This window comes from Arctopsyche grandis, chromosome 12 (assembly GCF_051622035.1).
Source record: "Arctopsyche grandis isolate Sample6627 chromosome 12, ASM5162203v2, whole genome shotgun sequence".
Lineage (NCBI taxonomy): Eukaryota > Metazoa > Arthropoda > Insecta > Trichoptera > Hydropsychidae > Arctopsyche > Arctopsyche grandis.
Window position 1 is genome coordinate 1,724,675 of NC_135366.1, and position 13,565 is coordinate 1,738,239.

At 32.0% G+C, this 13,565-nt stretch overlaps 1 protein-coding gene across 1 annotated transcript in view; it reads left to right on the top strand.

Moving 5' to 3' along the window:
• Positions 1-3,063: 3,063 nt before the first annotated feature.
• Positions 3,064-13,565, top strand: part of tn (tripartite motif containing protein thin) — a 108,403-nt gene continuing 97,901 nt past the window's right edge. Inside the window, exons 1-2 of the mRNA XM_077442926.1 lie at positions 3,064-3,310; positions 6,097-6,178. The gene's annotated coding sequence lies outside the window, so the exon portion shown is untranslated. The remainder of the gene's footprint in view (positions 3,311-6,096; positions 6,179-13,565) is intronic.

Consider the following 13,565-nt stretch of genomic DNA (forward strand, 5'->3'; position numbering starts at 1 on the left):
AATTCTATGTATGTATATTTTTTCAGAAAAGTTATTTAATTATTAATAAGTGATTTTTGAATTTGAATATAAAATGCGTACAAAATTCCAAAATAATCCGGTCTAGAACATATGCTGTGTTACGACTTTTTTTTTATTAATAATTTATGCAAACATTTTGTTTGAATTATCAAAACAAAAATATTTATTATTTATTTAATATTAAAAATGTAGCTCATCGTTTAGATTTAGGTCACATTTATCATTTGGCTTTTGAATTGAATTTTTGCTGTCGTCTTAAGTAAACAGCGATAATTCAACAGTAGAAATGGAAACTTCGTTGCCAAAAATAAAAACCGGACAATGTTTTGATTAATCATTACCAATTTTATTTTATAATACATATGTTGATTTTAATGAATTTGCAATTAGAATAAATTTATATTTGAAGTCTACGCACATATATAATGTTTTTTTTTATCCTGGGTATGGTTTTTTTTTATCCTAAGAATTTGATAAATACACATATAATGTTGACTGTTATGATAATTATAACATTTCCAATCGAATTTTAAAATTTGTTGTATTCCAATTGATTATTTTCCATTTGGGTCCGGGAAGAATATTTACTATGTATTTTTTAAACTAACCATATGATGCAGCATTATTTTGAAAAAATATTGAACTTCAAAGTTTATCGGTTTATTTTTAACCCCTATACATGATGACTAATCAAAGCTTCGAGTCTGTAATATATCTTTCAAGTATGTGCATGTATTATACATATGTACTTACATACGAGTATTTCACATACAGTAATAAGTTTGTATTCAATTCTCAACAGCACTATACCACATAACGAAGCGAACAAAAGAAAAAAAATAAGAGACGGATTTACGCATTGAAGGCACTCCTAAGTCGAATGAAATCCCCTATGCCATCAACCTATGTTTGTTCATATACATACATACATACATATGTATGTACGGCGGAAAGGGAATTCAACTTCCGATACACCTGTATGTAAGATTGTTTTTTTTTTAAAGAAAATTCTCATATTAAATGCATGCGTTGAGATTAAGTTGAAAAGTTCATGAAAATTATGTCTTATGTTATGTAGTTTTTAGTATATATTTTACATCATACATATGTATATATTCTTGTGAATGAATAAATTTTTTTATTTAGAAAACTGTGCATATTGAGTCGATTAGAAGTCGAATTTGAAAAATAAAGTTTAATCTTGAAAGTGAATATATTAAAATGTTGAAATGTACGTTTATTTTTATATTACTGTATTTTTTGCGCGTTATGTAAATTTATTTGCGGCGCGAAAAAGCCTATGTTTGAAAATTTACTGTACATTTTCTCCGCAGATTTGAATAGTAGTTGTTGGGAAAATGTGAGGAGGTGGAGGAATATTTTAAATTCGCATCTGCATTTTTTGTCATCGTCATGCAAAACTACGTGTTTTGTATGCAAATCTTTCTGTATTTGATATAGCATTCTTCATTTTCAGAAAATAATTCAAGTCGTGCAATTTTTCGAGTATTTATCCATCGAATTTATGTAAAAACACGCTTTCTATATTAGTATGATATTTATTGTTTGATTTATTTTAATATTTTGCTTATAACCATTTAACTTTGATTGATTTGAATATTTATTTTGTTTTATTTCCTTTAGACTCTTTTCAGGTAGCTTCGTCCCATTATATACATATGTATGTGAGTTGAAATAGCATAGTTTGGAAAATATCAATTTTTATCCAAAAAATTACTCATTTTTCTGGAAAAAAAAACAATATGTGAAAATCGAAAAAAAATACAACAAAATTTTGCAAAGCCAATTGTGATCTTTGAACAGAGTTATGAAATTTTAAAGATCGATTTGAGATTTAATTTATATATAAAAGAATATTATTATAGACTTACAGAAAATTCCTGATACTTATTTAAAACAATTATTTATTATGAACAATTATTAGATAAATTAATCTAATTGAGATGAATATTTATATATTTTTATTTTATTTATACTCAGTTTTATTACTCTTTTTCAAATGTAGGCCATTGTGGCGCATTAGGTTCCTCCTGTAATGCCACAATGGTCCAAAACTTTAAATAAATAAATAAATAATATTGTTGCGTAGACCTGGGTTCAGGATCCAAATGAAATCGCTGCAAAGTATTTATTCAATGATTCCGGAGGTCCACACAAAACCACCACTCACTCCAAAATAATTATAAAGGACAAGTTGCCCACCATAGCTACCCCGATCAATTTATGTATCTATTGTCTAGGCACGTGCAGGTCTACCGTGGTGAGTCGCACGCACTCGCCCGGATCTGAGAACCCCAGCGTATCCTTTGTTCGGGAACTTACCTACTGAGTCCGGTTAGCCTGATCCGGGGAGTCTATTGCTCACTTACGAATGCACTTAGACAATGGATACTCTCTCTCTCATGTTCCCACGTTACAATTTATTCTAAAGGAAAATCAGAAGATTCTGACTAAATTCTTGATTTGAGGACTAGTTCAAAAATGAAGAAACTTAAACTCAATTCTCAAACTCTCTAGTTTTAAATTGAACGAATGGTATTCTTCCGGAGAACTTCATTTATTTATTTTTATTTAAATATTAAATTTTATAGATATTTTAGATTTTAGAAGAGTCAAAAATTAATATTACTCGTTAAACTCCAACAGGATACGGTCTATCTGGATTAAGAGCCATCTTGATCGTACAGATCCAATTTTTTTTTTCGATTTGAACTCGCGATCTTTGTATTGGTAAACATTAGCTTAACCATTGAGCTACGTTTATGTTCTACATATATTGTGAACTTTAGGCAGATGAATTAATCTAGAGAATGCGAGATTGGTAGTCAATTCTTTCAAGATCAACCATCGGAAGACAATCGTTCGAACTCGCCCGTCTAATTATAATCACACTCGACTAAATATAAAATAGTAATTGTGAGGCGATGAACTTCTCAAATATACTCATGTACCTATGTATGTACACATGCATATGTGAATCGGCACGGATACAGATAAAAAGAGCGACAAAGAAACGACGACAGACATCTTTAGCTCTCTGAAACACAGCGTGGACTTCCACAATCGGAATTGAAAATAGCACATTCGGCCGTCGGTGTGAGTGAGCCTTTACATACACATCCGACTCCAACACACGAGTCCAACACTCAAAATACATCTTAGTCACTTGGCTAAGGTCTTCGGTAACATTTTAACCATGTAATCAGTCCGTGGCCAACGGGAGACACGTACAGCCGCCGTCGACCATCGACAACCACCAAAAACCGAGGTTTTAAAATATTCAAAATATATAGATGAAAATTTCCGAGTGTCGTGTGTGTCGCGTTTTCCGGTTATTTCGTTGGTAAATTTGGCGTTGTACGGATTTTCGTTTTATGTTGTCTCAGAATTGCATTTCCGGTCAAATGTTTCAGTGGCGAGGTCGATCTGTCTCTGATTTATTATATCTGTTGGTTGCTGTAGTTTTGAGTAGGTTTTGCTTGAGGTCGATCGTGGAGTTGAAGTTTTAAAAATTTAGTGATGATTTAGTGTTAAGAGACTTCCACTCTCGATGACAGATCTGTAGAAATAAATGTGCATATTTTTAAAATTGATGCAAGCGATAGAATCGTTCTTTTTGGATGACAGTGCAAGTTTTGATGCTTCGAAGTATTATCTTATCAATTTTTATCAATGTTTAAAAATGAAGATAATTGACACATTCGCCTTTCAAAAACATCATGATAAGGCAAATGTTGTAGTTACCGGTGTTTTTTATTTTATTTTTGATATTCATTTTTCAGTATAATTGAATGTAAACGTACATTTTTCTCAATTGCTTTTTTCTTCTCGGTTAGATGAGAATTAGATTTGAAAAATAAGCTTCATTTAATTTCTCCCTTGTATCTAATTATAAGGGAGAAATTAATAATAAATTTTTTTGCCGTAGATAATACAGTTGTTTAATGATTTTTTTGTTGATTGTAAGCATTTTTTATTCGTTTAATTTTATCTTTTTGATTTGTTAATGTTTTTTATTATTACTAAATTATGTTAAAAATATTCCTTATATCTATTTTCATAGCTATTGATCTACTGATCGTTTTGTATTTTACTTTTTTTTTGTTAGTAATTATAGTATTATATTACTCTAATATTAAGTTCAGCATAATAGGAAAAAGAGCTCAAAAACCTATTTACAATTCTTATAAATGCTCATAATACATGTTGTACATATTATTAACTAGGGACTCTCTAAAGTCAATGATCTAAATCAAATTACGTTTGGGTAAATTAATTAATTTTATCTGAATTTACATACACATGTATATGCAGCTATGAGAAACTTTTGTAGAATCTTCTCTTTGATACAACAATATGCGAAAAAAAAATATTTATTAGAATAGGCTTATTTCATTAATCAAATTTGCATTAAATATTGACTATATGAGCATTTCAAATATGTTATACATATTTGAAAGTAGCAGAAGTCCTATTTTCAGTTCCAAAAACATCATTTCAGTTTGAATTAATTCACAAATTTTTTAAAGAAGAATAAATTTATTACAGGTCGCCAGTATTTTTAAATACTGTAAAATGCAAAATATTACATTTATTATTCCTCGAAATGAAGAAAACTGGACTTTCACTTATAGTGAAACGCCACTTTCAATTATAGTGGCTCATATAATGAGTTTATGTGATAGAATTCTTGAATGGATTTTCTTTGGCGAATTTCTATCGCTTTCTTCAATTTTATAAATTCATACATATGTACATATTGTGTATGTAGATGTATAATGAAAATTAGCCACTTTATTAGTTCTGTCTATAATTTATATTAAATTTAATAAAAATACCCCCAAATAAATATATAAAGAAATAGATATTCAAATTAAATTTGACTTGAATTTCCAGATTTGAACTAATGAAACAACGAATATGCAATTGAATTATTTCAATAGGTTTTCCTTTGGATTGTCAAAATTTTTCGATGTAATTGAACGGGGAGGAGTCGAAATGGTAGATTTTCAAATCCTCTCATTATTTTGCAACATATGACATATCACAGTGACATATCGAGGGCTTTTCACGTCTCCGATTACAATCCGAACGAATGTTAGACCGTCGACGTGTTCAGCATACCGAAATACGCATACTAATCTCTCGATTCTCACACACACATGTGTACCTTTTTTTTAAATTTGGAACGCAGTTTGATATATATGTGTGTAATATATATTTATTTTTTTCGGTTTCGTGTGCAAAAGTCATAAAATCTCCCGTACAATGGGCGTGTAATTAATTCGTTGGACGCTAATCCGGCTACGTTTGTTACATTGCCTCATTTTAATGAACGCTTAATTTGTAATTGTATTAAAATTTCCGAAGCACGCTACTGTGTTTGTATTTATTTTTTAATACTAACAGTATAATCATTCTCGTCTATAGTGACAGATGTCAACGGTTGATGTTTGGACGTTTTGTCGTTGAATAATAATATCAAAATAATCTTAGCAAATTGCATGACCGTTTCGTTACTAGTACATAGTTCATTTCTGAAAAATGGCCACACGTGTTTATAGCTGGTTATTTATCAACGTAAACGAACGTTCTGTTTTGAGGTTGAAAAAAAAATTCAGTCGTGTTTCAGTCAAGATAGCGCAAAATATAATTGATCAATCAATGGTTGTTGTTTTCTCCTTTTTCAGTCGTGAAAACCTCATGGGAAAAGTTTCGGCTTAAATATACATATAACGATTTTTCGGTCGAGCGACTTTCTTTCAGACGCTGAAAGTTTGAACGGTCGTAACTGAAACCGATCCAAAGTGCATTTTCAGCGAGCATTTTTGCGAAAATCCATTTCGAATTCAATATTGTGTGATTTCGTAAATAAGTTTATCCGCACCGTGCCAACTTTGACCGGTCACAAGAGGTCATTTTCATGTTTAGATTTGAATAATATTTTTTGAAATTGAACCCGACATCTTCAGTTATATGTTTGCGTTAAAAATAAACCACCTTTTAGTATGAAATTGTGCTTGAATTAAAAAATGTAATTTTGTATTGTTTCAGGGACGTGTTCGTTCTGCTATTTTATAAACATACGTATTTGAAGTGAATATTTAATTCATTCATTGCTGACGCAATTCAAGCAGTGAGTATTATTTTAATTGTGTTTGAAATTATTAAATTCATGGATTTATATACGCAATGTGTGAGTTTTAGTGTCGGTTTATCATGCCAAGGAATTTCTAATGTATGCACATTTATAAACAGTGTATGTTTAGAAATTTAGTTATGTAATGTGATTTGAATTGTGATATTAATTCTAGTGAAGTGCTTACAGTTGATTTAAATCAGACGTATTCAGTTTAATTTGTTTAATATTTAAAACGAACACAGCTGTAGTGAGATCTTGGCTCTAACGAAGAAATAGTCTACCTCATATATGTAATTGTGAAAATTCAATGTATTTTGTTAATAAATTCTATTATAACTTGACAGTTGGTTCATAAAAAATGGACCTTCTCAGAAGATATGTTCTAATTCACGAATAAATTTAAATTGTTTGTCAATTCTATAGAACGTTTCGTGTAAAAGTCAAAAATTTGTGTTTATTTTAAATCAATACTATGCTTTAGTATTAATTGAAATCTTTTTTATACAGGTGTATCAAAATTTATGAAATATATATTTGAATTGTTACTTTATCTATGTATGTAAGTGGTAGCAATAGATGAAATTTTGTGAACATGCGGAAATTTGAACTCGAGATTTTGACTGATTCGAACTCAGAATCGATCGTGTGTTAGTATGTGTGTTTGTGAATTTTGAAGATTTTTGAAAGACCGTTAGTCCTAACAAACTGAAACTTAGTATCCGTTTTTGAAATTCTAATCGATATGGTGTGAATTTTTTTGAAATTTTTATGTTGACCGGAAATGGTACTTGGGTTATACGTACATAGATGTCCTCTCTTTTATAAGTTTTTGGATTCAATTATATCCCAAACCGTTCAACGGATTCGACTGAAAATTTTTAACATGTAATAGAAATCATAAATTTTATATAATAATATTCTTTAATTATATTTACCACAACCGGAAGTTGTACTTTTACTGTAGATAATCGAGGTTTTTTAAGTAGTTCTCAGAAATCTTTGAGTGCATTGAACAAAAATTTTATATGTAGAAGTTTAAGTTTAATACCAAGTTGTATATAGAATCAAGGAAAGACCCAACCAGAAGTGGCAGTTTACTCTTGTTCGATTTTTCTTCCACTATTTTTTTCGACCCTTTAAATATTTGTGCTCTTCCCGAGAAAATTATTGAAGTATAATTATTGTTTCAATGTGATAAAAATAAAAAAAATCACTAAATTCAATAAACCGGAAGTGCGATTTTTTAATCTTAGAAAAGTCAAAAATTTTGTGACCACACGATTTTTTCCACACCACTAAATGTATCAAGCTGAAAATTTATATTTGTATTCTCTATGTACTGACTTAGAGTTGATAAGGTTTTGTTTAGAATTCGTAAACCGGAAGTGGTAATTTATTTTTAAACAATATTTCATTATTTTATTTTGATCTTTTTAATTATTTCTATCCTCTTGATGATTTATTTTTATAATATATATAGTAATGTTAAGTTATTAAAAATTTTGAACAAAATCTAAAAACCGGAAGTAGAACTTTTGTTTTGTGTAAGTTTCCATACATTTTCGGTCAATTTGTATCGAAAATTCTCCCATAACCAGTATGTGTGAACGTGTATGTATGTCTAATTATCGAAATTTATTTTTTGACCTTTTTATATTCCTCAAATACATAGACAGAAGTCCATATTTCGGTCACATCTGAATTTTTTTTAATGTTGTAAAAAATAAAAATCAAGTTCGGCTCTTCATATACGAAAATTTTTTTACAAACCTCCTTTTAGCTTCGATTATTATAAGATTAAAAATATACACAAATTTTGTCAATAGCTAGCTAATACTTTTACATTAGAACTTAACCGTTCGAAAATTTCGTCGAAAGTAATCTATCCATCTGAAACGATCCAAAGCCATCTCCGACCAATCTACCGATTGGCTCATTTGAAAATTACCCACTCCCAAACCTAACGACCCAATTAGATTTTATCCAAGCGTCATACCAAAGACGGAGATAACAAAAAAAAATTCAAGCAAAAGAGGGATATTTTTATCTTGCGATTAAGAGGGCTGGACAGCAGCGCCTTGTCCATACAAACTTACTAAACTTCTCCCTTCCTCAATTATGGCACTAGAGAAATTATTTTTTAATATGCTATGGATATCCACCATTGGGGTGCATCTATCGTTTTATTTTTTTGATTTATTATTTTTTGTAGGAGCTAGGAGCCGCCAAACATCTATAAAATCGCCTCTTTTTTACACCCACGAAAAGAGTCCAGCGTGCTTATTTAACGGTCGATTTTAAAAAAAATACGCTGATAGATGCACAGAAAATATCTTTCTCATACCGATGATGAAATTTTTTTTAAAATTGGTTCAGTTTTGGAGGAGAAAATAGTTGATTAGGAAAGCTGGATTTTGTAAATTTAAAAGAGGTAGAATCTGTTGGACGCGCATCTGTCCCTTTTACTCAATATATGTGCGGGGGTCGGGGGGGGTCCGAGGCTAGTACACGTACACGTACACTATACACACACACTCGCACTCACATACGACTCCACTGTTCACATAACAAGTTCATACATACGATATACAATTCTCTCGAATCGTAACTACACAATATGTACGTATTACATATTCGCGCGCAAGTACTATATTCGCGCACACCAAATTGCAACTTCTCACTTGTCGATTTCTTTTTATTTCTCCAGATTGGTGTGTCTATGTATGTACGTGACACTTTTATACGAACTTCTAAAATAAAACAATGTGTTATGTAAAGTAATTATTGAATTTATTCAAAATATTTTTTCATTTTGTTTGCGGAGAAAATGAAAATAAAATACTAAAATCTATTTTCTACATATATATTAGTGAAATATTCACATTTTTTAAAATACAGGAAAAGATTATAGTAATTAAACCCTTTCACGGGCAAATTATTTTAAATTGATATATACGATTTTTTTCTTCTTGAATATTGTTCACAGGTACAAACAGAAGGCAAATATATTTTTTATTAAAACAATTAGTAATAAAAGTGGGAAGTATATTTTCCAGGGATCTTTCCTTGGTGCAGTTTTGAAAAATGAAAATGCATTTACAGATAACAAATATACTGAACATAAAATAATAAATGAAAATAAAACACACATTATTAAATAAAATATAGATATATTTAAATAGACTTATCAGCTTCCATGACATTAGCGCTGTCACGCCAATTTTTAAAACACTTGTGCTCAGTTGCATCTATATTTAATTTTGTAGCTCTGGCACATATGCAGCAGTAAGGGCGGTTTCAGACTAGCGTTTTATTTCTGCGCGTATACGGTCATTTCGCCATACGCGCTTACACGCGCGCTACTTTTTGCGCTTCAAAAAACCGAACGCGCGTACACGGGCTTATTTCGGCGTTTTCGCTCGAACCGGTAGTGGTGATTTAGTATCAACATGGATAATACGAGCTTATAAGCGCGTCTACGCTCGTACGAGTTGCGCGTATGGAAAACGAAGCGCCTATACGTGCCTACATGCACTTCAAAAAACGAGATTATACGCGCGTATAAAACGCTAGTCTGAAAAAAGAGTTTCGTACTCCGAGATATAAAACTTTTTTAGTTCGGAGCCCTACTATGCACGCTGCACCAGACAAGGAGTTAAACCCACTTTTATATGATCTCTTTGCCCAAGAACCGTCTGCAATGACTGTCAGTAAGGGATATCCTTCCTCGTCTATGTCACCATTTAAAATGGCGAGCCTTTTTTCTTCTTCACCAACGACAATCATTTCATCAAAGGCACATTCTTCGATTGTTGGCGCTAAATGTTGTTCTATGCTTGTGTAAGTTCCACGACTCAAATTTCATTTAATTGTGAATAGCCATTACCTGTACAAATAATTCCTTCTACGAAAGCAGTATTTGCGGAAACTTGCAGTTTCGGATCTTCGGAGTATACAGTTTCCTTTGCTAAGCACATTCTACACCGAAAAACATATTCGCTGAGAAAACCTTTTCTTATTTCTTTCACAAAATTTAAGTCAGATAATGTACAATTAGTGTGTTCATGCTAAATTTTTGAAAGCGCTGAAAATAAATATTTAATATCTACTATTCTGCGCCCTTCTAATTGTTCATGAATATCTGTTTCGTTGGGATTGTCTGCTTCTGCTTCTATAACTAAATCATCAAGCCTCGTTGATGACGTTGAACTAGCTGTTTCTGATAAATTTTGATCGAATAAATCTCGCGGAACTGTATACAAAGATGTCGGTCCAGAACTTGTGGAGGCTACAGCTAAGTTTCCAACAGCAGCAGCATTGGCGACATCGATGTCACTGTAAATCGAGAATACTATAAAGTAAACAGGAATTCCTCGACTTACGACGGAGATACGTTCCTGACCGTCGGTCGTAAGTCGAATACATATGTATATGTGTATGTATGTATGTATGTATATGTATATGAATGTATGTATTTGTGTGTGTATGTATGTATGTGTATATGTATAAATATATATATATTTATAAATATATATATATATATATATATATATATATATATATATATATATATATATATATATATATATATATATATATATATATATATATATATCATCATCATCATTTACAGCCATTCGCCATCCACTGCTGGATGAAGGCCTCTCCAACACGCTTCCACTCGTCTATGTTTTGCGCAACACTCATCCATCTCATTCCGCACATTTTCCTAATTTCGTTCACCCATCTTCCTTGCGGTCTTCCTTTTACTCTTTTGCCTTCTCTCGGGTACCATTCAAGCACTTCTTTTGTCCACCTTTCGTCCATCCTCCTAGCTACGTGACCCGCCCATTGCCATTTAAATCTCTTCACTCTATCCACTATGTCCACTACCCTTGTCATATTTCTCACCCACGTGTTCCGCTTCCTGTCTTTCCTCGTTATGCCAAGCATACAGCGTTCCATACTTCTTTGAGTGCATTGGATTTTATTTTGCATCTTGGCGTTCAGTGTCCAAGTTTCACATCCATACGTCATCACTGGCAAAACGCATTGATCAAAGATCCTTTTCTTCAGGCAGAGTGGCATTTTTGATTTAAAAACAGCATTCATCCGTCCAAATGCACTCCACCCTAATTTCATACGTCTCTTTATCTCTTCATTTTTACTACCAGACATGTCAATTATTTGACCTAAATATAAATAATTATTTACTACTTCTACTGGTTTATCATCTAAGGGCATGCAATAACTATTGAACATTAGTTTAGTCTTATCTACGTTAATTTTTAATCCTACTTTTCTACTTTCCCTGTCCAGCTGTGTTAGTCTGATAAGTAGGTCAGCTGAATCACGAGCTACTAGAACTATATCGTCTGCGAACCGAAGGTGACTCAAAAAGCGACCATTGATGCTTACTCCGGCTGTATCCCAATCCAATTTCCTGAAAACTCCCTCAAGCACCGCATTGAATAACTTGGGCGAGATTGTATCTCCTTGTCTTACTCCTTTTCCTATGCTATGCTCACATCACTACATTTTGCATAATAAATAATAGTTACTAAGTCACAAGAAAGCATTATTACCTGGTGGTCGAATGTGTTGTAAGATGGATATTTCGTTTAAAATATCGTTTTTGTCTTTTAGTCGACTGGAACATACGTTATTTCTTCCCTTTTCTTCCATCCATTGTAAGTACTCAGTTCTTAGACTTTCGTACAAACAAACGCTGAACGATATGCATATGACACGACGGAAAGGAGAATTCAAAGAAGCGGGACGCGTAAATACATTCATAAGCGCGAGCGACCGAAACAGCATATTACGAAAGATGCATGTTCCCAAACGTTGCAAGTACAAATATTTCCCGCTCGCATCAATAATACATCAATAATATTCGATGTTTGGGAATTTGTGCTCGATGCAAAACGCGCGCGCACACACACACTCTCACTCACTTTCGTGGTAGTTCGGGCTGTAGCTCGAAGACAGAAACAAAAACAACATTTTTTATAAAGCGATATTCAAAAGTGACGCTGCTATCCAACCCTCTTAAGACAGGCTCGAATGAGAAGAAGCGAGGGGAAAGTTTCACACAACTACCCCGAAGCCCCGGCACGTCCCTGGAGTGAGGATCTACATCTCCCCGTACTTGTTTTCACATTGTCTGAGAAAAATATTCGGATTATTTACGCTCTCGCTACTTTATCTACATGTTGCTCTCGTACGTGTATGATAAGGGTAAAGGAAAAACTTTCGAGAAATTTAACTCGAACCGTCTGGGAGTTTTGCACGGAAATTTCGCCGATGATCGGACCGTTTATACGGTGGAAATGCGACGAGACAAAACCTGGATATAATATATACAAACTAAGTATATTATATATTGTAATACATGTATCGTGCGTGTGTGTGTGTGTGTGTGTTTTGTTGTATTACGATGTTGGGAAATTTCACGCTGGAACTGATACGCCAATTTTCGCACGCATCACGGTGTTGTAAACATGGCGGAATTATTTAGAGCAAATTCGGAGGCCAACACTCCACTTTTGTTGTGTGTTAAATGTTCTTCTTGTACAGTTCAGATAATTTGTGAAGTTTGCATTCTGAATGTTGATTTAATTGAGATTAAATCAATAGCTGAAACTTTTATACAACTGGAATTTCAGTTTGATACACTGAGTAGTAAAATTATTACTAACAGATGACATAAATATAATTGTCTGAAATTTATACATACACATATTATATGTGAAAAAAATTCAGCTCAATTCATTGAGTAGTTTGAGAGATAAAAAAATTTAAGCTGAAAGGTGGAGCCTATAATGAAAGGTAGCATTTACGATGGACCTAAAAAGTTAGTGATCGACAATTGAATTTTTTCATATTTGCAACACTTATTTTTTATTGATACTTAATATGTTTATATATTTATACGTTTGTATGTCTACATATGTACATATATACATAGATTTTTGATAAAACCCTTCAGTAGTTATTCACAAATAATCTGTAGCTTTTGGAATTCTTTAAAAGGATTAGAAAAAGTGTACGTATGTACGTATATATACATAAAATGTATGTAAAAGATGATTTTTTGCTCGAATTATATACCTATATGTAACTTCAGATTACAAATACATATAGTTAACAGATTAATTAAGATAAAATTAATATGGAAAAATCCGTAATATTCTTAAGCATTTGTAGCTTTTTCAACGGTCGAAATATGTAGTTCACGAATATTGTTCATATGTAATATATGAGATAAATACATAAATGTATGCACGATTTTGATAAATAGCTGTAAACGTAAACGGGCATGAACTTATGCAATAATTATATACGTATAATATATACTTAAATAATATGTGTGTTTGTC